The sequence below is a fragment of the Eptatretus burgeri genome, chromosome 7, assembly GCF_056783735.1.
Source record: "Eptatretus burgeri isolate ZD-2024b chromosome 7, Ebu_testis_v1, whole genome shotgun sequence".
Taxonomy (NCBI): domain Eukaryota; kingdom Metazoa; phylum Chordata; class Myxini; order Myxiniformes; family Myxinidae; genus Eptatretus; species Eptatretus burgeri.
Window position 1 is genome coordinate 70,413,322 of NC_140967.1, and position 27,453 is coordinate 70,440,774.

Below are 27,453 nucleotides of genomic sequence, written 5' to 3' on the forward strand. Positions count from 1 at the left end.
AAATAAATGTTTGCGTAAAAGATCTGGATATCTTACCTACACAGCTGCTACATGCAAACCAATTTGTATGTTGGTTTGTGCAATATTCATTCCGATGAAGATGTAAGGATGAATTCATTTTTGGATGCTTATAAAGCTGACCACATTTTGATGCAGTACTTAGGAATTTATTAATGTCAAGGTTGAAGTTGGAAGAGATTTTATTGCGGTCGACTTGCCAAATCAAAGAGAGAAATTCCAGAGATCTTACAAAATGACAAAACATGAGTTGGTGAGAATTATTTATTTGTTTGTTTGTTCACTTATCTGGTTTTGCTTCCCCTGGCATGGCAGACAGAGCATAACTATATCTGCTAAATATTGTGCTACAAAACCCATAACAATATGACCTTATATAAAACAATAACAATTTGAAGTACATTAGACAGGTTGCCACGACTAGTTTTTATATATAGCACAATAATACCACTCTCATCATAAAAATGATCTTCTTACAGGTACCACAGTGCATGCATCAATTACAATACATGACTGAACTATAACACAATGTGATAGCTGTCTGGCCCTTTCATGTGCCTGTCTGGCCCTTCCTAGAACTCAGGCAGTAAAGTACACTGTAGAGCAAGAAGCTGAAAGAAAAGCACACAAAACTTCCTATCTATTGCCCCAGATTTGTCATATTTCTTTGGGCAAATCCAATAAGGTTGCAGTGTACCATTATTGGGTGGTGTTTAAATGGGGGTGCTGATGCAGTGCAGACACAATAGGGCCAAATAGCCTCTTCCTGTGTTAAAATTCCTTGTATTTTTTTGTCACGTGAGACTATAAAAGCACAAGGAAAATGTGCAGCAAAGTCCAGTACGATAAGTGTAAAATGAAAAGGAGATTCCCTGACCAGAAAATATTATGGAGATTAAGATATTGGAGATGCTCATTGAAGTTCAAAGGAGAGCACCTTGCACAAGAGTGCATTGCCAGAAACCTCAGTGAGCCAATTCAGAACAAGTGTGCAGAAATTATTTAATATATGGTGGATATGTATGATGAAGTCTGACAGAATAGTGCAGAGGTAGTGCACCTTCCTTTGAGCCATCTAGTCTGGGTTTTATTATTGGCTCGACGACAAACCGTCAGATGGGTGGTTCACAGAGAGGGTGCTGAAACGGAAATCACTGGGCAGCTCATATATAAGTGTGCTACTTTTGCACCAGTGTTGCAGGTATCACAAGGCAGCTGTCCTTTGTTCAGACTGAGCTTAAGCTGAAGACCCTGTCTACAAGCATAAGCTGATGGACTTCCAAGATAACTTGGGTGTCTTTTTGAGGAAGAGAAGGTGAATCGCCAGCACAATGGCCAAATGTTATATTCCTGCTTTGGTTACCACTGGGACGGTAATGGCAAACCACCCAGTGTAATCCTTGCTGAAAGACTGCAGCAGCAGAACTGAATCTGTATTCTGGCAGACTCCCACTGCAAGAAGAAGCTGTGTGATAAATGGATGTACTCTTAAAGTAAAGCATTATCAAGGAAGCTTCTTTGAAGATTTTATAATGCAACTGAATAAAGCTTGATGAAGACTCGACAGCCATCCACTTATTACATGTACTGTCGGACCCCAAGATTCGCAGGTTCACTCTTTGCGGACCCCGCATATTGGTTGATAAAATGCGACCTGCTTCTACATTCACAGACCTGTTCTTTGCGTATTCACGTTTTTATTCGTGGTCTTTCACGGCCGTATTCGCAGTTTTTCTGACCTGCTTTTACATTCGTGGTTTTTCGCAGGTGTATTCATAGTTTTTTTTTTGTATTTCCCTGGTTTGTCACGAGCGTATTCAAGGTTTTTCTGACCGGATTCTTATTTAGCGGGTTATTGCGGGCATAGTCGTGGTTTTTTTCATGCTTGCGTGGCCATATTTGCAGTTTTTCTAACCTGCTTCTCCATTCACGGGTTTTCGTGGGTGTTTTAGTAGTTTTTCACATTTTCTCTGGTGTACATTCATGGTTTTTCTGACCTGCTTCTACATTTGCAGTTCTTTGTGGGCATATTCACGGATTTTCCATGGTTTTGTGTTTTTGTGGGTGTAATCAGGGTTTTTCTGACCTGCTTCTACATTCGTGGGTTTTTGATAGGCGTATTCGTGGGGATTTTTTCCACATTTTCTCAGGTGCACATCAATGGGTTTTTTGACCTGCTTCTGCATTCTTGGTTCTTAGTGGGCGTATTCGAATTTTTTTTTCGTGTGTTTGTGGTTTTTGCAGGTGTAATCAAGGTTTTTCTGACCTGCTTCTACATTCAAAGGTTTTAGTGGGCGTATTTGCGTTTTTGTGGGCGTAATCATGGTTTTTCTGACCTGCTTTGACATTTACGGGTTTTCCATGGGCATATTCGTGGGTTTTTCACATTTTCGCGTGTGTATATTCATGTTTTTTTGACCAGCTTCTACATTCGTGGTTCTTTGTGGGCGTATTCGCAGATTTTTTTTCGTGTTTTTGTATTTTTTGGGGGGCAAAATCGCGGTTTTTCTGACCTGCTTCGACATTCTCAGGTTTTCGATTGGTGTAATTGTGTTTTTTTCACCTTTTCTCAGGTGTATATTCATGGTTTTTTTGACCTGCTTCCACATTCATGGTTCTTCGTGGGCGTATTCACGTTTGTTTGTTTTTTTCGTGTTTTTGTGGTTTTGCGGGCGTAATCGCAGTTATTCTAACCTGCTTCTACATTCACAGGTTTTCTTTGGTGTATTCCTATATTTTTACATGTTATTGCGGGTGTATTTGCAGGGTGTTTTTTGACCTGCCTCTACATTCACAGTTTTTCGTGGGGGTATTAGTGGTTTTTAACGGGGGTATTTGTGGTGATTTTCTCATTATTGTGGGCGTATTCACAGTTTTTCTGACCTGCTTCTACATTTGTGGGTTTTCACGGGCGTATTCGCAGATTTTCACGATTTTGCAGGCATATTCACAGTTTATTTGACCTGCTTCGACATTTGTGGTTTTTCGCAGGTGTATTTGAAGCTTTTTTATGTTTTCCTCGTTTGTCACGAGCATATTCACGGTTTTTCAGACCGGATTCTACATTCATTAGCAAGTTATTACAGGCATATTTGTGGTATTTTTTCATGTTTTTGTGGGCGTATTTGCAATTTTTTCTGACCTGCTTCTACATTTGCAGGTTTTCGTGGGTATGTTTGCGGGTTTTTTCACATTTTCTCACATGTATATTCACGGTTTTTTGACCTGCTTCTACATTTGCAGTTCTTCATGGGCGTATTCAGGGTTTTTTCATGTTTTTGTATTTTTCGCAGGAGTAATCGTGGATTTTCTGACCTGCTTCTACATTTGTGGGTTTTCACGGACGTATTCAAGGTTTTTTTTCACATTTTCGCCGGTTTATTCGTGGGTTTTTTTGACCTGCTTCGACATTCGCAGGTTTATTTTTGCGTTTTTGTTGTTTTTCGTGGGCATATTCGTGGATTTTATGACCTGCTTGTGCATTTGCGTTTTTTCATGTGCATATTCGCAGTTTTTTTTTTTCATGGTTTTTCACAGGCATATTCACCGTTTTTCTGACCTGTTTCTACATTCGTGGGCGTATTCATGATTTTTCTGACCTACTTCTACATGCACGGTTTTTTGCAGGCATATTCGTGGTTTTTTGCGGGCATACTTGCGGTTTTCATGGAATTTTTGATTTTCTCTGGTGAATCATGAACCGCAGGGAACCTATCCCTCTTTTTCCCATTGAAACAATGCCTCGACAGTCGCAGATTTGAAATTCGCGGCATTTTTCAGGAACGTATCCCCCGTGAATATCGGGGTCTGATAGTATATGTGAGGGAGAGTGTGTGGGAGAGGGGTCTTGGGGGGTGGTGGGGCTGGCCAAATTAAAATTAAGAACAGTAAGAGAGGGAATGATGATCGGCGAATGAAAGAGAAGAAAAGGTGATCCTTGTCTTCATTCGTATGCAGCACAAGGCTGTGGGATTGTATCACTGGCTGAAGGCACAGCTGTGCCGCTGATGCAATGCCTTCTGCTCACTGTAGGAGGAATTTGTAATTTGTTCATGGTGCTGGCGATAGCTCACCTACTCTTCGCGAAGGACGTCTAGGCATCTTGAATGTTCACCAAGGAATGCCAGTAGACAGGACAACCATTTAACGTCTATCTGAGGTGCAGCACACATATTATGAATAACCCTGCCTGTAAAACAATGAGATGACAGTTTATAGCCGAGTCAAGATTCAAACCCAGCTAGACAGCTTCGAGGTGAGTGTGGGTACCTCCAGGCCATCCTTTCACCCAAAGAAAGATGATGAGAGGAGTAGGGAGAATCTGGAAAGATGTTTGAGAGGAGTAAAGGGATAAAAGGAAGGAGTATATATGGAGGAGGAAGGAGTATGTATGGAGAAAGGAAGGAGTAAATAAGTGTGGGCTTGGTGATAATTCCACCATATTTGTATACCTAACAAAGATTGTCCAAAATCAGAAAGACTATGTGCATAATCAAACATAGATCTCATGTGGTAGAAATGATTAAAGAAAATAATTAAGAATATGATAAATCAAATAGGCTCCTGTTAAGGCCTGGTCACACCTTGACGTTTTAGCCAACGTATGCCGATTTTTGAATTTTTTTTCTAAAACGCTGGCACACGTTGAATACGTTAAGGGTAAGTTTTGATAACATTGAGAGCACGCTGAAAAACACTGCCATACGTCGTTGTATGTTGGCTTTAAACGTTGTACTTTTTGGTTGTCCTCAAATTTTTTCATGCTTGAAATTTCACGACGTATGCCGGCGTATGACTCACACGTTCCGCTACGCTGGCCACAAGTTGTATGCACGGTCTGCGATCGTTGACAGACGTCAACACATGCTACTTGTAAGTTAATCATAAGTTGAGACACGCCGAGGTAATGTTTAGCGTACCCGAAACTTATTTCTAACCTATGATTAACGTGTTGTTGGCACGTTACGCGATCGTTGCCACACGTCGACAGACGTTACTTCTAAGTTACTCATAGGCTGAAAGACGTCGGTATAATGGATCGCCCTTGCGTCAGCGTCCACGGCCACGGCCAGGACACTTATTTGCAGCATTCTTCAAACTTTTCTTCAGCATGATGAGGATGTTCACACTTCGATGTCTAGCTTGGCTATGATTCCAATTGTCCATCGGCAGCGTCTATTTAAAATAGTCGAGTTTGAGCGTTTTAACACGTTCAGAAGAAACGCTTCAAATTTCCAAACCCCAGCGTCAAAAAACAAAGGCGAGTGACAGCAATTTAAATCGTTCATTGTAAATAATGAAAATAGTTGAGTGGTACCGTTTAAAAGTCGTTGAGTGTAAAAAAATCCAATTGTTGAGCGCAAGCGTCTACTTTCAATAGTGGAGATGCAGCCATTTAAATCGTTGAGTTTATCATTTAAATCGTTAAATCGTTAAACGCAAGGACGATCCATCATAACCCACACCCTCCCCCTCACACTCACCTACTACTGCCAACATGAACAAACTACTACTAATACTAATACTAATACTAATACTAATACTAATACTGATACTGATACTGTTACTGCTGACATGGACACCGACTCAAAAAGGACTCGAAAACATTGTTGGGTTCCCCTTTTATGAGCAGCATTTTTATATACCAATTCCCAAAACCGCTGGGAACACGTCTTTATATGGCAGTTGTAAGCTAGAAACACGTTAATTTTTTTTTTGTCGACCGGAAGACGTCATTGGAATACGTCTACATACGTCGATGTGTGTTGGGACTACGTAAAGAATTGGTTCAAAGCACGTCAAACATAAGTTAGAAATAAGTTTCGCGTAAAAAAGACATTACCGCGACGTGTTTCGACTTATGAGTAGCTTATAAGTAGCCTTTGTGGACGTGTGTAAGCGTCCACATATCGTGTGTAAAACTTATCCCCATCGCATGCGGAACGTGTGTCATACGCCGAGTACGTCGTAAAATTTTGAACATGTTTAAAATTTCTTGACGTTCTCTACTTACTACGACGTATGATAGCGTACTTTAGCGTTCTACTCAGGTATACCAAACTTACTCATACCGTATTTGACGTGCCCCAACGTTTTCGACACATTTTTCTTAGGTCGGCAAGATCGCCAAGGTGTGACTGCGATGTTGACACTTCCATTTCTACGGCAGTTATGATTCGAATCGTTGTGTGTCAGCCTTTTAATAGGCTACGTCACGACATCGTCGGCGATGCGTGCAACGCGCTATGCCTGAGTTAGACTATCGTTGGGCATCGGTTGTGTAGGCCGACAACAGGTTCAGCATTCGTTGGTATAAGTAATCTACAACACAACGAAACGTTCTGTGTCCGTTACCAATGCGTTATACATAAGACCAAGTCGCTATGAATACGTCCGAATCTTTAAAAAAAAAACATCAAAAGTTCAACGTAAGCCAGCGTTTTACATACATTTTAATACGTTGCCATCGCTGGCTAAAACGTCAAGGTGTGACCGGGCCTTTAACTCAACTGCTAATTACAAAGATTACCTCATCACAAATGCAGTGCGAATCTAAACGTATCGACTTCACTAATCTCAGCATTAACCAGCTTAACCCCAACCCTAATTTTAACTGTACCCAGAACTCAAAGCTGAATGGTAACTTTAGCAGTAGCAGGGCAAATCTCAGTGCAAATGCAGTGCTCACCTTACACTAACCTAACTAATCTGACTAAGAAGTTAACTCAAACCTTAACCCTTTCATATCGTCATTTCCTACTTATTCAGTGTCACCACAGTGGCCAATGCACTCACTCAGTATGATATCATTTATCAATGACAAGAAAAATAAATTATATACTTGAGTACAGTAGGAGATGGCAGGATGGCTGAGAGGTATGCACCCTCACCACTAAGCTGTCGAACCTGGGTTTGAATCTTGACCCAGCAACAAACTGTCAACATGGTGTCTCGCCGGCAGGAGGAGGCATCAATGTGTATACCATCCCTTGGATTGACGTTAAGCTGGTTATCCCATCAGCACATACCTCTGCCAGGCTGAACAGTTTAGGTTTTGTATCTCACTGATAAATAATGATAGGCTGGATCAAGATCTGAATCTTCACCAAAATCTAATCAATTAATCCTCTTCACCCAACCAAGCTGTCCACCTAGTTTCATCCAAATTTGGCCATAACCTTTTGAGATATCCAGCTCAAAAACAAACAAGATGGGTGAAAAGATAACCTCCGTCCACCTTCTGTGGCGGACGTAACCACCATTACATTAAAGAGAAATTGCTCAAAACCTCTCGTCTATTGAACCAGATTTACCTTATCACATTGAGCAGAAGCTATACAGCTGCCACCTGGAATAATAGGATGTGCAGAAAGTGTAGAAAGCAGGCTGTCCCAAATCTCGGTCAATATACAGGAAGTAGGTTCAGTACCTGGATCTTTCTGGAAATTCCCTGCAGAGATATCCATTCATTGTCACTCTTCATAACATATTTCCATCTTCGTATATAATTTGCAGATTCACAAATATTTTCTTTCATTTTATGTTCAATGTTGCATTCACAATTCCATTGCCGTCATTAATTCCCAGAAGGTCCGACAGTTGCCAAATGTACAGACTTGAACTACCATAAGCAAATGGATGCAGGTTTTCATTGTCTTGCAGCAAAATGATACAGTATACCAGTAGAAATGAATAAACAGAATGTTATGTAATAAAAGCAATAGCTCCAGAAAATAACAAAAAAACCGAGTCTCTTTGAAATGGTGGCATGTGAATTGGTGAGACAATTGGTGAGAATTGTCTGCTTGCGGCCTTGCTAAAACTGCTCGAAAAGAAATGGGAGGTGGGAAAGGTATTCAAATTGGTGAGAGTCAACTCTATTACCAATCAGGTGCATAGAACTGGTGTTATTGTGACATCACAAGCAAAAAACACTGCTCTCGTGGATTTAATGGAAATAGCTGAACACCGAAGAGTTGAGCACATGCAAGGGACACTGGTCACTCGATGTTTGAAGCGTGGCCATGAGAGGGGCCCACACTGTGTGTGACATTTGTGCGAAGGACAGAGGAGGCGGAGGGTCTGTCACGGCGATCAATCTGTCAAGGCTCGACCGCCACTCGGCCCAAACTTAATCACGCCAGGGTCGTGTCGGGGAGCGGGCAAACAGATTTAATTAGCATACTATTAGACATGGAAAATGAGCCCTGTCACACACATCTCCAGTACAATTATAATATGTTAATTGCGCATTTCATTACAGAACAAAGTGGCGCATTGGGCATGCCCCAAAACCCTGGCGTCAGCTACAAAGGAATTGCTCTACCACCTGCCCCTACACACCCACCCCTCCCACACTCCCTTCCCATACCCACACAGATCCAAAGGAATTGAAAACAATTCAAGTTTGTCCCTTTTACTAAAAAGGTGATTGCTCCACAACAACAGGGTTTCATTGTGCTCATACTTAAAAATCTGAAAGTCCTCAAGATTCATCAATTACTGGGGGCTATTAATGCAATAATATACTACCATCAACTCGGAAATATCATACTCTTGGTAGTTATGAAATAACATTATCATAATATTCTTATGTTCTCTCTACAATTGCATGTGCATCTGAACGTCAGGCTTGATATTAAAGCCACTGTCATTTGTGTTGCGATAGCAAATAGTGAATAAACTATACACCTGTGTTCTCTTTGGCTGATCTATCCCAAACGGAACATAATAAGTGACAGAAAATGTGGAATCAATCATATATCGTGTGAATCTTATCAATCAAAAAAAAAAAAAAAACCTTAAAAATAAAAATCTCTGATGATTTCTCATAAAATCTGATCCGTAATCTCAGGAACAAATTTTTGTTTGGAAGTGCCAAAAAAACAACTGGAATATATACGAACATCTGTTCAATCACAAGAGAAGCTTCAAGTGTTTTGGTTGGTAAAGCACTGATGCAAAAGTCAAAAAAAGATTTGCACAAACAACTGGCAAAGGAAGCACTGTGTTCGAGTCTCTTCCAGCAAGCGGTATCGTGACAAGGCACCTGCTATGGGTCAAGGCAGTTAAGCATGCAAAGCCGGATCGATGGTTCACATGTCCATAACAATATCACTGGCTCTGACAAAGATGTCATTCTAGAAGCCTAAATATCATATCATGCATCCAAGGTAATGTTTTGTGTAAGCTGGGCAATAAATAATGTGATGACATGGGTGATGTCGTGGGTGATGCCAGGGTTATGCTCACCATGAGCACGTTAAAAGACTCCAACTTCCATACCGCGAGCACGCTTGACATGGTGTACTGTTAAATATCAGACACCTGAGCAAACAGGTGAAAGAAAAACGCTGAAAAGACATAATCTCATATTCCAGAAAAATCATAATTCATGTTCCAAAATACCTTCCCACGACCCCACCCTCACCTCATCGCTCTCACCACTCTAAATCCCTATTTCTTCAGCATCAACACAACCACGATGAATCACCTGGCACGTATTTCCAGCAAAACCCATGCCACAGGCCTGATACAAAGGCCGTATTTTCATGACGATAAAGCTGTACAGAACTCCCAGCAAGATCAAAAGCAGACCCCGGTAAATGTTTTTGCAACGGCGTGGCGGGCAGCTGAGGTGGCAGGAGTTTGATGAAAACCCAAGCAGACTCTCCGGGGAGAGATTACCCTCGTCATTATTCTGTTGATTGCCTTTATTTCTTACTGCCGGACGTAGCATGCGCACGTTAATGAAAGACAAGCCATCCCATGAATATCAAGAAGAACTTGCCAACCTATGATAGGCTGGGCACAGATAATATGCTTTGGCAACCACTCGACAAGGACCAGGCAATGAGGAATTGCAGAGAACGGGTCACAGTGTTAAGGGAGAAGCATCACAGATTCACTCTCTTTCTCTGTCTCTCTCTGTTTCTCTCTGTCTTTCTCTTTCTCTCTATCTCTCTCCTTCCCTGCCTGATTGGATGACCTTGAGACGCAATTAAGGCTGTGGACCCATCGTTCAAAGACATTCTTGGCTAAAACAGTTGAAAGCTCCATAACGGACATTGCACAGTTATGATCTGGATAACTATTGAATCAAGCACTTGAGGAATTCCCTGTCTGTCTGTGTCTGTCTGTCTGTCTGTGTGTGTCTGTGTGTGTCTGTCTGTGTCTGTGTGTGTCTGTCTCTGTCTCTGTCTGTGTCTGTGTCTGTCTGTCTCTGTCTGTGTCTGTGTCTGTCTGTGTCTGTCTCTGTGTCTCTGTCTGTGTCTCTGTCTGTCTCTGTCTGTGTCTGTGTCTCCGTCTGTCTCCGTCTGTGTCTCCGTCTGTGCCTCCGTCTGTGCCTCTGTCTGTGCCTCTGTCTGTGCCTCTGTCTCTCCCTCTGTCTGTGCCTCTGTCTCATTCTCTCTCTCTCTCTCTCTCTGAATGCATAAAGGTATGTATATAACAGTCGGCATTGGAAATACTTGACAGCAACAAGGAGACATTAAATCATTTCAAAAGCATCTGAGACAGTGTATGTATTGTTTTTTTGTTTTGTTTTGTTGTTTACATGTTTTTTACATTCTGAGGATGCACTGCCTGACACTTGGATTTGTAACATCTACTCAACACTCAGTCTAACAACAAGCCAAAGTAAGTAAACCAATATTTTAAGGTTCAATCTTGGAGGTACAGTGCATTTCCACCTTTAGACTTCAAAAAATATAGGACTTACCAACAGGCCTGAATAACGTATAACACCAAATAATATGAAGGGTAATTTGAGCCAATGTTTCACTTGTATAATCGAAAACATATTACATCAACAGTGGCAACGGACGATACTCACAAATTAAGGAGAATGAGAGAGATCTGACTAATTCCTTCAATTTAATAACTGTCTGATACACCTGGATCATCAGCTGGGCACTATCCATCAAAGTTTTGAATTTTCATTCCGATAAGCTCTCCGAAACACAGGTCCACAACCTTAGTTGTGTCCAAGAGTCTTCCAATCAGGAAAGGAGAGAGAGACAGAGAGAGACAGAGACAGAGACAGAGACAGAGACAGAGACAGAGAGACAGAGAGACAGAGAGAGAGAGAGAGAGAGAGAGAGAGACAGAGAGAGACAGAGAGAGACAGAGAGAGACAGAGAGAGACAGAGAGAGACAGAGAGAGACAGAGAGAGACAGAGACAGAGAGAGAGAGAGAGAGAGAGACATAGAGAGACAGAGAGAGACATAGAGAGAGAGAGAGAGAGAGAGAGAGAGAGAGAGAGACATAGTGAGAGAGAGAGAGAGAGAGAGAGACATAGAGAGAGATAGAGACATAGAGAGACATAGAGAGACATAGAGAGACATAGAGAGACATAGAGAGACATAGAGAGACATAGAGAGACATAGAGAGACATAGAGAGACATAGACATAGACATAGACATAGACATAGACATAGACAGAGACAGAGACAGAGACAGAGACAGAGACAGAGACAGAGACAGAGACAGAGACAGAGACAGAGACAGAGACAGAGACAGAGAGAGAGAGAGAGAGAGAGAGAGAGAGAGAGAGAGAGAGAGAGAGAGAGAGAGAGAGAGAGAGAGAGAGAGAGAGAGAGAGAGAGAGACAGAAATGGATAGAAATCTAAATACAATTGTATTTATAGTCAAACCCAAAGGTATGTTTATTTTTAAAAAACGAAAAACATTATTGGAACTGGGAGTTCACAGAACACCTTACCCCATGTAGTGTTTAAGTATGTAATTTGATTTAAATAAAATAATGATTTTCAAGATCGTATAAAAAAATTCCGGAAGGTTAGCACCGTTGAAGGTGTCTTTATACACCACCTTGTTAGTCCCCTTCCGATAAGTTTTCATTCCGTCTGTGCATCCATCTGTCCATCTGTCCCATCTGTGGTTTTTATGACTTCTTTTTTTTCCATACACTTTAACATATTCACCAAAGTATATAATTTGATGTTTTATAAAATAAAGAGTTCAAAGGTCATAAGGAAAAAAAAATCCATAAGTCTAGCGCTCTTGATACAGTTTCTTATACGTCACCTTATTTAACATGTTACGTTCGTTCTTCAAGCCTGTTGTGTGTGTCCCTTGAAAACGACCTTAAAAACAGCGAGTTTCCTGTTTGGAATAATTTTCAATTTTGCTTGATTGCCAGGCAGGCAGAGTAAAAATATTGTCTCACTCCTCTCTGTTCGTACTCCAATGGGGACAAATTCAGAGACAAAGTACTGTTAAACGGCAAGTTTGTTTTCAGATTCACATTCTGGTTCGTATTCAAAATATAACATTCACTTGAAATGAAGATGTTCCTCGATCATAAACTGACCTTTGTGGAGGGACAGAAAGATAAAGTGAACGAACTGCTCAACCCTGCTTTTCGCTTCGTGTGCGCGGGGTAACAAGTGATGCAACATGACTGTTTGCCGAACATTTCTCATCGACAAGCTCAGAGGAGGGATGGGAAAAGTAAACGTTTTGTTCAATAATCAAAACACTAGCCTATGGATTCGAGAAAAAGTAATTAAAAGCAGAAAAATGCAAATTGATTGACTATTTGACATCATCATTATGTCAGAGTGAACCCTTGAGTGTGAATCAATGATGTAGAATGGTGAATTCAGTATTAAGTGTCAAGAATATCACTCAAAACAATTAAATCTATTTTAAAAACTTCATTAAACAATAAAGAGACTGAACCAAACCCATTAAACTAGTTGAGAAAAACAAAAACTCATAAAATCAATAACGATTCAAAGATGTAACAAATTTAAATATTGCCCCTGCCCAAAACGGTTTTTGGTCTCTCACTGAAGACTTTCATCATGGCTCGAAACCAGGAAGCCAATCCAGAAAAATAGCAACATGGTTGTAATTTATATCTCGCTAACTTTTCCAGAAAGTTGCATCATTGAAGATCAGGGTTGGATTCAAATTCTATTGGGTATTAGGAAAGGAAGCAAAATGGGCACACAGCTGTACTTCCCAAACATGTGTAAAGGAATGGAATTACTGTAAAATATGACATGGTAGATTTGAAACAAATGGGTTATTTCTGTGCTTAATTTCAGTTCTCTGAATTCTCCTCACCAAAAGAAATCTCCCCTCTTTCCTTCCTTCCTTCCTTCCAAAGGCACCAACACCCTGTGGCGAATCACTGTCCTTAGATTAACCACGTCCAGGTCACTGCCAGGTGAGGGCAGACAGTAAGTGATTGGTTCCTTTGTCATGTAACCCCAACGACCTTTTCTCTTGCCACTGCCTTGTTGCTCTCCCTGCCGCTTCCACCATCCATTCACCCACCCCAGTCTCGCATCTCCCATAGGCCTCGGTTTCCTCACTGGCCCACTCCGCTGCCCCTTCCTCATGGCCTTCACAGCTGCAGAAGAAATTAACAGTCGGCCATTGTGTGTGCACTCAGATGGAGGAGACAAGATGGAGGGGCTCACACAGGGAGAGAGAGAGAGAGGTCATCGAGGGGGGATAAAAACTGTCAAGTCTCTTGCAAAGCCCTGCCGGATGCCATAATTGGCCCTTACATCTGCTCTGAACTCTTGCTCACCTGTGCCTCGTTTTGAGCCACTTTGCCTGCCTCTTAGGACAAGGAAAAGCTAGCAGTTACATATTTACTTGCAGCACTTTAGCTGTTTTATTGCATGATATATTGTTGCACACTCATCAATATGATGGTGAACTGCCCATCATTTCTCTTGTGCCACTCGTAATGGTCACGAACTGGTCAGTTTGGTGTGCTGTCTACTTACAAACTGACCCCAGGTAATGATCCTTTTATCTTTTTCCCACAGCAACGCTGAACTAATTTAATCCTTCCAAAGGAAAAATTCAACCACTTCTCATCTTTAGAGATAGACAGGTGCTCGACCTTGTACAGACTGGAGCCAAACATTTCCCAATTGACCTCTGCCAGCTTCCTACATCGTCCTAGAATATTCTGTACCGCGGTGGCTACTCCATCAATAACCAAATAAAACCTGGCTTCCATAGCAGAAATAACTTCATACCACAAATCACTGCATTCCTAAGTCAATCAACAATGATCGACCGTCATTAGGGTAAGAGCTCAACAAATGAATGAAAAGAAGAATTTTTCACGGCATGGCGCTCACGCTCAAGCTTAGCCAGACGTATCCAAAGGATAGGTGGGGGCTGGCAGCTGAATGAAGCTGCTAAGTCAATTCTTCAAAAACACTTGATTAAGGCGGCTTTGGGGTGTAAGGTGAGACGGCCAGGAAATAATCCCTTTCGCACTGTGTATCAGCAGCAGGCCGGGGAGTGCAGTTTTCCACGGCCTCATGGTTCCTAGTGCATCCAACGTGTCTTCACGCCAGCTAGGATTCACATGGAAAGTGTTGCCAACTTGGGGAGCTTTGGCATAAATGTCTCGGGTGACGGGGAACAAAAGCAAATGAGACTTCAAGAACCGAGTTGCTGAGAGTTAGGAAGTAATTCTACAAATATTTGATAGGTTTGCCAATTAACAGGTAAATAGTTATCATATATGCACCATAATTACATCACTTCTAATTAGTGCTTACTGACCTGGTCTCGAGCTATATGCCATTTGGTATTACTTCATGTTTATATGCTGTGGCCAATCAAGAGAATGGGAGAACACTCCAAAGGCCTGGATACTTTAGTAATATGCCAATTAAAATTCCATTTTTCTCTTGCTTTTCTGCAATTAATTGTATTACTCTTGTTTTTCACGAAATAAACAACCATTGGACTGACCTGTTCGGCATTCTCACCTGGACACTTGGCATGTAATGTTTGTATCTCGGGTTCGAAAGCTATATACTGTGTTGATTTTGTTTTTACTTGCATTGATTCTTCGGCTCATTATAGAGCCTCGACATACAGTATAGTATCACACGTAGGACAAAGACATAAGGAGACATGAGTGTACCTTTATGTGAATTTCAAGAACATTTGTTGACAACAGACAAATATGAGCTACATATACTCGAAGTATGTGTGATTTGAACCTGGGTTCTAAGAATCATGGGCCAAAAGTTCAGATGGCAATACTAAACAGGTCAAACCATTTAGTATGTATAGAATGTTGTAATTACCAGCAGTGTAATTAATGTAAAGGTACACTAGTGTCCTATAATATCCTCCTGTAGCATCACACTTCATATGTACAAGCTCTTCCATCAGCTTGAGACATTTAAGGACAAAAACCAAATACTCATGCTCTGTCTTAGTCTGTAAATGGCTTATAAGATTTTCTTTTTTAAATGACTCTCAACATATTCATTCTCATTTTGATTGGACTGTGGTTTAAAATGCTGTCTTTCAAAACAAAAAACGATCAGATGTTGCACAATCGTCCTAGAAGTTTGTTGTTTCTTCTCTCAAGCCAGGCAAACTTTACTGTGGTTGATGAAATTAAGTTGACCACAAGATAGGAAAATGATTTGTACCTACAGCTTTGCTCTAGAATAGCATTTATGGATTTAACTGCAGTGACAATGTAGAAATTTTACTGACTGCTACTGCTGCTGCATTTCCGACTTCATTACTCCAAAAAATCTCATTTTTGGCCATAAATCCCCCCCCATTTTGCCATGAAAACCACTCATGCTATGCAATCTGTGGAAGTGTAGCAAGAATGGACATCATCAAACAAGAGTTAAGGTGACCTACTATCTCCTTCCCATGATTACGACTATAAATGGTTCACGATGTGCCGCTGAACCTTGAAAGCTGACTCAAATTCCATTAAAAAGAGCACACAAATGAGGAGAGAACACATTTTCACAATGCAAGACTACTGTTAGACGCAATAGAAGAGGCAGAAGAAATCACACTGACTCAGATGGCTCGCTGCTTGCTCTCCGCCCTGCTCCACCCCCATCCTCTTCGGGAAAGCATTTGGGCTTTCGTGTACCACGTTTGAAATTTTGGACGTTTAAACCATTCACCAAAACCAGCTCAGCGTTGTCAGACTGCTGCCGAAAGGGCCTTCACTGAAGCTTTGAGGACAGGATGCAGCAAGAGACCACCCATGGAGGCATCTGCTGCCAGCCATCTTTCCTCCCACTCTATCCCTGCCCGTAATATTTTTCTTTATCCCTTGCTTTTTTACATTTCTGAAGAGAAATATTCAACATTGGCTGTTGAGGGAATCTGCAAGCCAGCTTTGCTGTCAACTTAATATATCAAAATAATTGATAAACCAAGCAATTGATTGATTTATTATGAGTGGGTGGTGGTAAGAGGAAAGTGGAGGGGGTAAGGGGAAGAAGGTTCTAATTCAACACAAGCCAATTCCAAAATGGCATAACTGTGAAAATACATATTCACTGTATGGTGAAAATGAAAAGCAGCTGTTAGTTCAGGCCAAGGTGGCTTTCATCACACGATAGGGTCTTACATATCCAGAATGATAATGGATTGGTGGAGCTTAAATGGTTGACCACTATTGTAATTTAGATTTACTGCTTTCATCCTTAAGAAATGAAAATAATTTAACAAAGTAGGATGATATCTGTGATATTCAACAAACTGTGCAATAATTTGTCTTGCCTCATGGTAGCTCAGTTGGTAGTGAGTTTGGCTATGGACTGTCTGGTCCTGGTTTTAACCTCGGATGAGGTCAAATTTACAAGACAAATTGGGGTGCTGTAACAACATGGGGAGCTGGATTGTAGAGGAGATTAAGAGACATCAATGTAATTTTACATGAATTAGTGGATAAGTTTCTAGTTGTGGTGCGCTGATGATTTGGCCGAAGCTGAGTGAAGTGAGGTCAAGGCCTTTTATTCCTGACACGTGAAACACCAACCCATGCCTGTAGAAAAAGGATTTTTTTTGGAACACCAGCTGCACTTTCCATTCAATCATTATGTCAATGAAAAAAAATTATCCTTGGGTATGCACTCCTACATTGAAAGTTTTGTGTCGATCGCTCAAGTGATACCAGAGAAAACAAATTAAAAGAGAAATCCCAAGATGGTCCAACACGTGGAACATGTCTTTCAACCCTGACAAATCTCACACTATCGCCATGTCTCTCCGAAAGGACCGTTTGGAACCCCCCCCCCATCTACCTTCTCATCAATTCGCTTGAAGAAGACCTCTCATTCAAGCTTCTGGGTCTCACTATCTGCCATGATCTTTCCTGGGAAAGCCACATTTCCAAGCTTTCTTCCAAAGTCAGTCGCCGACTGGATATCCTCCATCGTGCAAAGTCCTTCCTTGGTACACCTGAGCTCCTGATCACACACAAAGCTTTCGTCCACAGCCCGATGGAGTACTGCTCTCCCCTCTGGGGTGGTGCTCCCGCCTCTCACCTTTCTCGGCTTCACTCTGTGGAAACCGAGGCATTTAGGATCATTGGTATCTCCTACAATGAGGCTGAGTCTTTGGGTCTCTCACTCTCTCACTACAGGCAGGTCGGCGGTCTTTCTATCCTCAACCATCTCCTCTCTGGCCTCGCCCCCCCCTCCACACTTTCTGAGATATGTCCCCACTATATTTCCGCAGGAGGCTCAAGGTCCGCCAGCAACCCCATTCTGGTAAAACTACCAAAATCAAGAATCACTGCTCACCTTCATGCTTTCATTCCTCTTTTCTCCCACCTTTGGAACAAACTGCTACACTCTCTCTTCCCTCCGGGTCTTCAAAACAGCTGTTCACCACCATCTCTTACCTTACCCCATCCAAAACCACAATCTTTTCTACCCCCACGAATCCACCCCAAACCCACCTCCTTCAAATTCCCTGCTTTCCTTCCTGAAATTCCCTGTCGTGTAAGGATCTGAAAGTCCCTGTAGTGTCCATCTTTGTTGACCTTGTGTGCCCCACCCCATCCCTCTCCTTTCCACAGATCTCACATCTCTGTTCCCCACTGTTTTTTCCCTTCCCTCTCCTGCCCCTCTTGTTTCCTGCTACCCTTCTTGTGCGTTTCTGGATGTTAGCTCTCATATGAGCCTCGACAGGGTATACAAAAAAAGTGAGGACCTCAGCCTGCGTTCCACAACAAGGTCAAGGATGGTTGTGGATGCCGACTACAAGTCCAATTTTTGAAACAGGATCTAAGGCTCATCGTGGAGCTGACAGTGACACTGACACACATGCACACACAAGTTAGATGAGACAAACAGCCACTGAGCTTGGGGGAAGTGCCGTCACTTCCTGTGACACTCTGGGTACCAGCAAAGCCACAATAAATATGTCGCCTTTCTCACAGCACTCAGTGGTGCATTTCCTCAGGATGAAATTCATTATTTGGTATTCGGCACGAAGACGAGTCAAGCTCTTTCACCCCCTTGTACCTGTTAGTTTTTACATTGTTTAATATTGATACATTGATTGCTGTCCTGAAGTCTCCAATACGTTTTCTTTACTTGCTATTTGTAACTTTTTGAGTTTTTCCAATAAGCCTCAGATGCTGGACTCATGTCTATCCCTGTCTTCCAACTCCATCTCTCTGCTCTCTTTTCTCACATTAAAAGAAATAATTCATGAAACCTTGCAGACATCATTTTAGTTAACCAGCCCAGGCAACACTGCTGATTGATGACCTGAACATCCTAAACTGATCAAGATGGTACTGGCTCTGTCAGGTGGGCAGTGGTTCAGAAGCAAGTTTAGCCTCGGTAGGTTGAATGTGCAATCAATGGGTGGGGTGGGGGTGGGAAGATGAATCGAGATGGTGGAGATGATGCAGAGAAGAAGGTTGGAAGTGTTTTGTGTGCAGGAGACAAGATGGAAAGGAGACAGGGCGAGGAGGTTGGTAGGAGGCTACAAGCTGTTGCATGGGGATGGAAGGAGTAATGGAGTTGGAATAATCACATCGGAAGAGATCAACAAGCAGTGATCAGAGTGCAAAGATGGGCAGGACGGATAGTCATGGCATGGGTGGTGATACAGAGGCAAATGGTGTGTGTTATGTCGGAATATGGGCCTCAAACGGGAAGGACTGAGGAGGAGAAGCAAGGATTCAAGGATGCACTGGAGAGGATAGTGGGAATGGCTGAGCTGGAGCTGATGCTGTGCATTGCGAGGAACTTTATCACATGTGGGAGTAGCAGAGTGAAGAGGAATGTTTTGGTAAAATTGGTTGGGGAATGAGGAACAGAGAGGGTTAAGAGCTGGTGGAGCTGGTGGTAAGGAATGGGATGGCATAGCTGGTTCATTCTTTCAAAAGTGGGAAAGACCCAAGATTACCTATAGGAGTGGACATCATAGAACAGAACTGGATTTAATGGTGGTAAGGAAGCAACAGTTGTGGAGGGTTAAGGACTGTAAGGCAATGGTGGGAGAGCATGTTACCACCCAGCATAAGCCCGTGGTGGTTGTGGTATGGATGAATAAAAAGAGGGAGGTTAAGAGCGGGGGTCAGAAGATTATTAGGTGAGGGAAGTGTCAGGGAATCGTCATCATCGAGTACAAGGAGAGGATGAGAGCCAGGTATAATCAACTTTGCAAAAAATTGGAGGCTTTGGAAGAGGAGTGGAAGAAGTACGGAGAGGCGTTTAGGGGAATTGCAGAAGCTTTGTGTGGAAGGACATCAGGAAAGGGTGCATCATCGAGGGATAGAAACCAGGTATGGTGGATGGAGGAGGTAGTGAAGGCAGTTGGTGAAAAGAAGGAGGTTTGGAAGAGGATAGGGAAGATCAAGGATAGGGAGAGGTAGCCAGATGCAGCCAGATGCATCTGCTTTTCCTGTTCAATCTCACATCCTGTTTCCAGTTCCCTCTGGCTAAATCTTCCACTCTTGGTACCTTTTTGCCCTTGCCATTTTCCTTCTGCCCTTCCTTGCCATAAACAAAACCCAAATCTTTTGAATAGTATCAAAATACAGCATTTGTTTTCCTATGGATATGGAGTTGCTGATTTCACAAGCTCACAGCGATGATTGCGATTATATTGCGAGGGAGAAGAAGAGGAGGAAGATAAGAGGAAGAAGAAGCAGAATCAGGAGAATGTCAGTGTATTGTTGTTGTTGTTGTTGTTGTTGTTGTTATTGTTGTTTTTTTGTTTGTTTTTTATTTTTTGAGATAAGAAATAGAGATTAGTTGGGAGAATGGCGGATGTTAGGAAAGTGGGGAGGATAGAAATTGAAGGTAATGGGGAGAAAAAAAAAATGATCGAACAGCGAGGGGAACCGGTAGGCCTCAAGCCTAGGCCAAGGCCTAGGCCTCAAACACCCGGTAAGAACGTCGACAAAAAAACTCACAAAATAGCACGATTTTTTAAACAAAACCGAACTAGGAACACACAGTAACATGTAGGTGAGAAAATTAAACAGTTAAAATGGGACAAATAACGACCGGAAACTTAACTTTGAGAACGTCAGCAGAGAGCCCCGAAGGAAACCTCTCGTCGCTCCAAACCCGGAACCGGAAGTCCAGTTCATCAAATTTCTGCCTTGCGAGATCTGCCCCGGTCACCGATCACTGCTGTTATTGTGAAGTGGAAACATCTAGGAGCAACAACAGCTCAGCCACGACGTGGTAGGCCACACAAGCTTACAGAATGGGACCGAAGAGTGCTGAAGCGCGTTGCATGGAAAAATCGTCTGTCGTCAATTGCAACACTCACAATTCCAAACTGCCTCGGGAAGCAACATCAGCACAAGCACTGTTCGTCAAGAGCTTCATGAAATGGGTTTCCATGGCCGAGCAGCCACACACAAGCCTAAGACCACTGTGCGCAATGCCAAGAATCGGCTGGAGTGGTGTAAAGCTCACCCCTATTTGACTCTGTGGCAGTGGAAACGCATTCTCTGGAGTGATGATGCATGGTTCACAATCTGGCAGTCTGGCGGACAAATCTGGGGTTGGCGGATGCTTGGAGAACCCTACCTGCCAGAATGCGTAGTGCCAACTGTAAAGTTTGGTGGAGGAGGAATAATGGTCTGGGGCTGTTTTCATGGTTTGGGCTCGGCCCCTTAGTTCTAGTGAAGGGAAATCTTAACATGACAGTATACAATGACATTCCAGACGATTCTTTGTTTCCAATTTTGTGGCAACAGTTTGGTGAAGGCCCTTGCCTGTTTCAGCATGACGATGCTCCCATGCACAAAGCGAGGTCTACACAGAAATGGTTTGTCGAGATTGGTGTGGAAGATCTTGACTAGCCTGCACAGAGCCCTGACCTCAACCCCATCAAACACCTTTAGGATGAATTGGAACACCGACTGCGAGCCAGACCTTATCGCCCAACAGCACGAATGATCTTGGGGCTGAATGGAAGCAAATCTGCACAGCAATGTTCCAACATCGAGTGGAAAGCCTTCCCAGAAGAGTGGAGGCTGTTATCGCAGCAAAGGGGGTACCAACTCCATATTAATGCCCATGATTTTGGAATGAGATGGTGGATGAGCAGGTGTCCACATACTTTTGGCCATGTCGTATATAACGTTTTTGGTCCTATGTCCCAATTGTGAAAAATCACTTAAAAGATTCTAGTGACCGGATCTGAATCTTCACCAAAATTTAATCAATTTGTTTGTCATGTACCTAACCTGTCCCCAAAATTTAATCTGAATCCATCCTTTGAGATATCCTGCACACAAACAAACAAACAAACAAACAGGTGTGAAAATATAACCTCCTTTCACCTTCGGTGGTGGAGGTAAACATATATATATATATATATATATATATATATATATATATATATATATATATATATATATATATATATATATATATATGAACAAGAGCAAAGCAAACATAAGCAAACAAAGTATAAGGGATTTGAACCTGCGATTCCAGCATTATGAGTTATATGCTTAGATGGGAGTGCCAAACAGGATAAGCCAAACAGGTTAACAACCAAACGAGGACACTGAAAGAGTTAGGTTCAAATCCTTGGACTCATCTGCAATGATGTGGTCCTAAATGATGCCATAGTGTTGTCCATATAAGAGTAGGCCTTTGAGCTGATACCATAGGAAGTGGCAAAGATACCACTGTAACAGCATTGAGTTACAAAAGCATTTCATGTAATAATAAAAAAAAACTGTCTGGAGTTGTTTAATGGAAAAATAAATAAATGGCTGGAATTGTTTCATGTTTTCATACACGTATCTAACAAGTGACCTTGGTTCTTTATCATTATCATAGACGAGTGAGGTAGAATTAAATATATGGTCTGAAAAGACCAAGGCAAACATGAGTACAGCGTGTTTTGGCTACGTAGCACAGATAGACTAAGGGTTAGGCAGTTATGCTGCCTGCATCCCAAACACAACTGCGGTCCTGCTTGGACTTTGGGAAGAAAATATTTAATCGTACTTCATTTGTCTGTATAAAGACATAAAATGAAAAGAAAATTTTTTTCTCTTGTTGCATTGGAAAGAGAAATAAAAATAACTCAGGCATATGAAGATGACTGCAGGAGCAGATGGGAGAATGGAGAGTGAAGGGGAAGGGTTTAATGTGAATTCAGCCACCTGTCTACACTTGTACGAAAACAATTTATGCTATCTGCTATTTGAGAGGGGAAGGGGTTGTATAAACAGGAAGACTGATAAACATGACCGTCGAGAGATTGAACACGAGACCACATGGGTACTCCGAAGTAGCTCCCTGCACACTCATCTCAGCCATCTGTATCCTTCTATCCTCTCTGCCTCGAGGTACTTCTCCAATTCCCTTTAAAACTGATGTACTGTATTTGCTTCCATTATCTTTCCGAACAAACATATATATATATATATATATATATATATATATATATATATATATATATATATATATATATATATATATATATATATATACATACAACCATACATACAAACATAAGTGATTGGATGTTCACTCTCGTTGAGAAAAACCAAGAAGAAGGCCTGCTTGGGTGAAAGCTTGTCACCATAAAGATCGTATGGAAGCTATGTCTGTGACTCATTTCATTTCTTCTTGTTATATATAGAGTCTTCTTCTTCTTCTTTCGGCTGCTCCCGTTAGGGGTCGCCACAGCGGATCATCCGTATGATCCGCATAGTGATTTGGCACATGTTTTACGCCGGATGCCCTTCTTGACGCAACCCTGGTCGCCTCTTTCGGCACAGGGATAGGTTACACCTATTTTAACCGGGGTATACACCGGCTCAGTATACTGGTACTCATTTGGCCGACCTTGGAAGGATGACAGGCTGAGTCAACCCCCTGGTGTATTAATTCAGTGGCCCAACGGGGCTTGAACTCAGGACCTTTTGGATCCCAAGCCGCTGCCCTAACCACTGCGCCAACACCAGGATCTTGTTATATATAGAGTATGTATGTATATATACATATTTACATACCAACCACCTAATGTAAATTATATTTCTTCTGCATTGTGTTCTTACTCATATTTTTAACAAGCACACTGTACTTTCACAACTGTCTGTGTCTGTGTCTGTGTCTGTCTCTGTCTCATCAAATTTGCTTCAATCTGCAATTTCAAAAATAATTAATGTTTGAAATTATTTTAATCAGGTTGCTCACTGTACAAGGACAACAACAAGTATATCCAACACAGGGGGAGGCCATTCAGCCCATCATGCCTGTGCGAACACCACACCAACCCAAGATCATTTTAATTAATGAAAGAAAAAAACAATTTTTTTTGTTGTAATTTTTTGTTTTTGTATTATTTATTTTTTCTTTCATTTCTTCCCCTCGGAGAGGGGGCATGGGCTTGGTTAAAAACACACATCAACCACACAACCCCCCTTAACAAGACCCCCACCAACAGCACTCCGTACACAATCACCCATCAATACTCAAACTACCTAAAAGTCTTCTCAACATCCCCATACCCCTCCATCTCCATAACATCCAGGTACCTATCTAATTACAATTTAAACGTATCTACTGTTTCTGCTGCCACTACCTTTCCAGGGAGACCAATCCATGCATTAACTACTCTCTGAGTGAAAGTCCCCCACCTTACTACCATCTTTACTCTCCTCTTCTTTACTCTCAGGCTATGGCCCCTGGTCCTATCAATGTCCACTCTGTTGAATAATTCATCTACACTTATTTTATCTGTACCTTTCATTATCTTAAACATCTCTATCATATCTCCTCGTAACCGCCTCCTTTCTGGTGAATAAAGCCGTCTCTTTCAACCGATCCTCATAGTTGAGTCTAGCTCGGCCCTGAATCAATCTTGTAGCTCTAAGCTGAACCCTCTCTCTGGCATCTTTGTCCTTCTAGAAATGTGATGACCAAAACTGCACACAATATTCTAAATGTGGCCCTCACTAAATTCCTGTACAATGTTAACAACACCTCTTTTGATTTATAATTGATACCCCTCCTTATACAGCCTAAAACCCTGTTTGCTTTACCTATAGCTGCCTGGCACTGTGCTGCCTGCTTGCCTCCAATATCTATTACCACCCCCAGATCCTTCTCCTGTGTGACACGCTCCAAAATTACCCCTTGCATCCCAAATATTCCGTCCCCTTGCAAGTAAGACATTTTCCCCCAAATATTCCATAAAAAAACAAACTATTCCTCAAACCCCGACGCCCCAACTCAAAATCATTTTACTGCAGTTCTTATTAAAGATCAGGATAGCAAACAGGGCTGAGAATAAACAAAAATGTGCGAAATATTGCCCCTTTGCACCAATCCTTATGTTAGTCAAACCTTAGTTAGTCAGCAAAGAGTACGTACCGGCCGATGATAAGTCTAAAGCTGTTAACTCTGCCAGAAATTACTCCCTTTTCCCTCCACCACTGAAAATGGATGGAGGTTATGTTTTCGCCCATTTGTCTGTCTGCCTGTAAGCAGGACATCTCAAAAAAGTTGTGGACGGATTTGGACGAATCTTGGTGGATGAGTTGGTTATGTGAAAATAACAAGCCGATTAGATTTTGGTTAAAGTAGGTGGAGGGTGGGGGAGGGGTGGGAGGGAGGAGATCCCCTCTCCCTCCGCAAATACACATCTTCGGTACTTATATTGAATATACTGAACATTTTCAATTTGAAACTGCCCACTATACCATCAGCCAGAGTCCTCCATTGTGGAACCACAGGATACTGAACATGTAAGCAGGACCGAGGAGATTAAGTAACGAGGGTTGGGGAGGAGATCTTGCCCCACCTTGCTCTATATCATAACAATGCAAATCTGACCTTTTGTTTTTTTTGCACTGATGTTTTTTTTGTATGTTAGTAATATCTTAATTGTAACCCCACACCATGACATCCAATTAAATATTGCCTCTCTGGCTCTTTTCAAGGAACCTCAAAGGGATGGTGAACAGTCGAGAGACCTCTGGGAATGGAATAAAACGCATTCTTGTGGTATGTAGAAATCAACAATGATGAAAATATGTCTTGATGAAAAGTACAATATGAGGATATGCTGTTGCTTTGCTCGTTTTGCCTTAAATCCTCAAACTTTGTGGAGAGTTTCCATGACATGAAAAGATTTTGGACTTTATATTTCTTATGTGACATTCACGAGCCGTGTTCCATGGGTTTATTACATCGCTCATTTTAAATGTCAACTTTAGGTCTGACACATGTTAAACAGAAACCATGTCCGTCATATCTCTTGAACACCTTAATACCTGGAATGCAGACAGAATCATCAGAGTATGTGCATGCTTTATTAAAGATGCCCTGTGTTATGTTATGCCCTGAAGTTTACGTCGACGAATATCTCGACGAAGGTGACCAATCAATGGCTTAAAATGCACCGCCTTTGCTACAACACGGATATCGATTCTTAAATAAATAACCGTCATTTAGATTTGCAGAAAGAGATTCGATGCTCAGAGAGTTTCTGTCTGGGAAAAGAAAAGCCTGGCTGCAAACTCTCAACATCACATTATGGTTTCATATGGAAGGTATTACTACAATACGATGAAGTCTTTAATGATTATAAATGCCGTGAATAATTGTCTCTAAAGAGCAATCCTTAGGCCCAGTGATAACTTTCTTTTCTGCAGCTTTTGGTAATACATTACAATGATCAAAAACAAGTGTGCGCTTCTTGTAAATGTGTTTATTTTTTTAAAGCTCTCTCGATTCCTTTATGTGTGGCCCATATAGAACAATAATCCATCTTCAAAAGAATGGGCACCCTCTGTTCCATCATCCTTAACAGGAAAAAGAGGTCCTGCTGAAGTGGTCTTCCAGGAAAGAATACACATACGTGGTTTGCCAAAGGATTCTGAATTCTGAACGTGAGGGCTGGCATTTGAAGATGCAATCACCAGATTAAAATAGAAAAACTCATGCCATTGAGAAAATGCAGAACCCTCTTTGATCCTCTTTGGATCTACTCGCATATTTGCAAGAGGAAGACAATGTTGCAACCCGAAACGTTAAAAAAAAAACAACGTTTGGAGGATTCTTTTTAACTGCAGTATAATTTTTGCGTGCCACAAGTGTTACCCATAGGCACATCGAGTTTGTGCATGGTGTATGCAGTATCCGGCAGCATGAAGCATTATCCACCGCCGTGTCGTGCTCATGTTTGTCACACACATTACGCACCGCTGTATCATGTTCATGTCCATCACACACATTATGCACCGCTGTATCATGTTCATGTGTGCCACACGCATTATCCACCACCGTGTCATGCTCATGTCTATCACACACATTTTCCACCGCCGTGTCATGCTCACGTCCATCACACGCATTATCCACCACCGTGTCATGCTCATGTCTATCACACACATTATCCACCGCGGTGCCTTGTTCATGTCCATCACACACATTATCCACCGCCGTGCCGTGCTCACGTCCATCACACGCATTATCCACCACCGTGTCATGCTCACGTCCATCACACGCATTATCCACCGCCGAGCCGTGCTCATGTCCATCACACACATTATCCACCACCATGTCATGCTCATGTCCATCACATGCATTATCCATCACCGTGTCACGCTCATGTCCATCACATGCATTATCCACCACCGTGTCATGCTCATGTCCATCACACACATTATCCACCACCATGCCGTGCACATGTCCATCACATGCATTTTATCCATCACCGTGTCATGCTCATTTCCATCACATGCATTATCCATCACCGTGTCATGCTCATGTCCATCACACGCATGAGCCGGCTGTATGTTGTGCTCCTGTGCACCACATGCGTTATCCAGTGATGCTTCATGCTCATGTCCATCACATGCATTATCCACCACCGTGTCATGCTCATGTCCATCACATGCATTATCCACCTCTGTGTCATGCTCATGTCCATCACACGCATTATCCGGCTGTATGTTGTGCTCCTGTGCACCACATGCGTTATCCAGTGATGCTTCATGCTCATGTCCATCACATGCATTATCCACCACCGTGTCATGCTCATGTCCATCACATGCATTATCCACCTCTGCGTCATGCTCATGTCCATCACACGCATTATCCGGCTGTATGTTGTGTTCCTGTGCACCACATGCGTTATCCAGTGATGCTT

The 27,453-nt window shown here is 42.1% G+C and overlaps 1 protein-coding gene across 8 annotated transcripts in view; it reads right to left on the bottom strand.

The window, feature by feature from the left end:
• Positions 1–27,453, bottom strand: part of LOC147023500 (teashirt homolog 3-like) — a 368,991-nt gene that overhangs the window by 78,317 nt on the left and 263,221 nt on the right. For 2 of the 8 annotated variants that reach the window (XR_015060231.1, XR_015060230.1), the window contains exon 4: positions 7,332–7,468. The exons of the other annotated variants lie outside the window; for them this stretch is intronic. The gene's annotated coding sequence lies outside the window, so the exon portion shown is untranslated. The remainder of the gene's footprint in view (positions 1–7,331; positions 7,469–27,453) is intronic. 8 annotated transcript variants of the gene reach the window in all.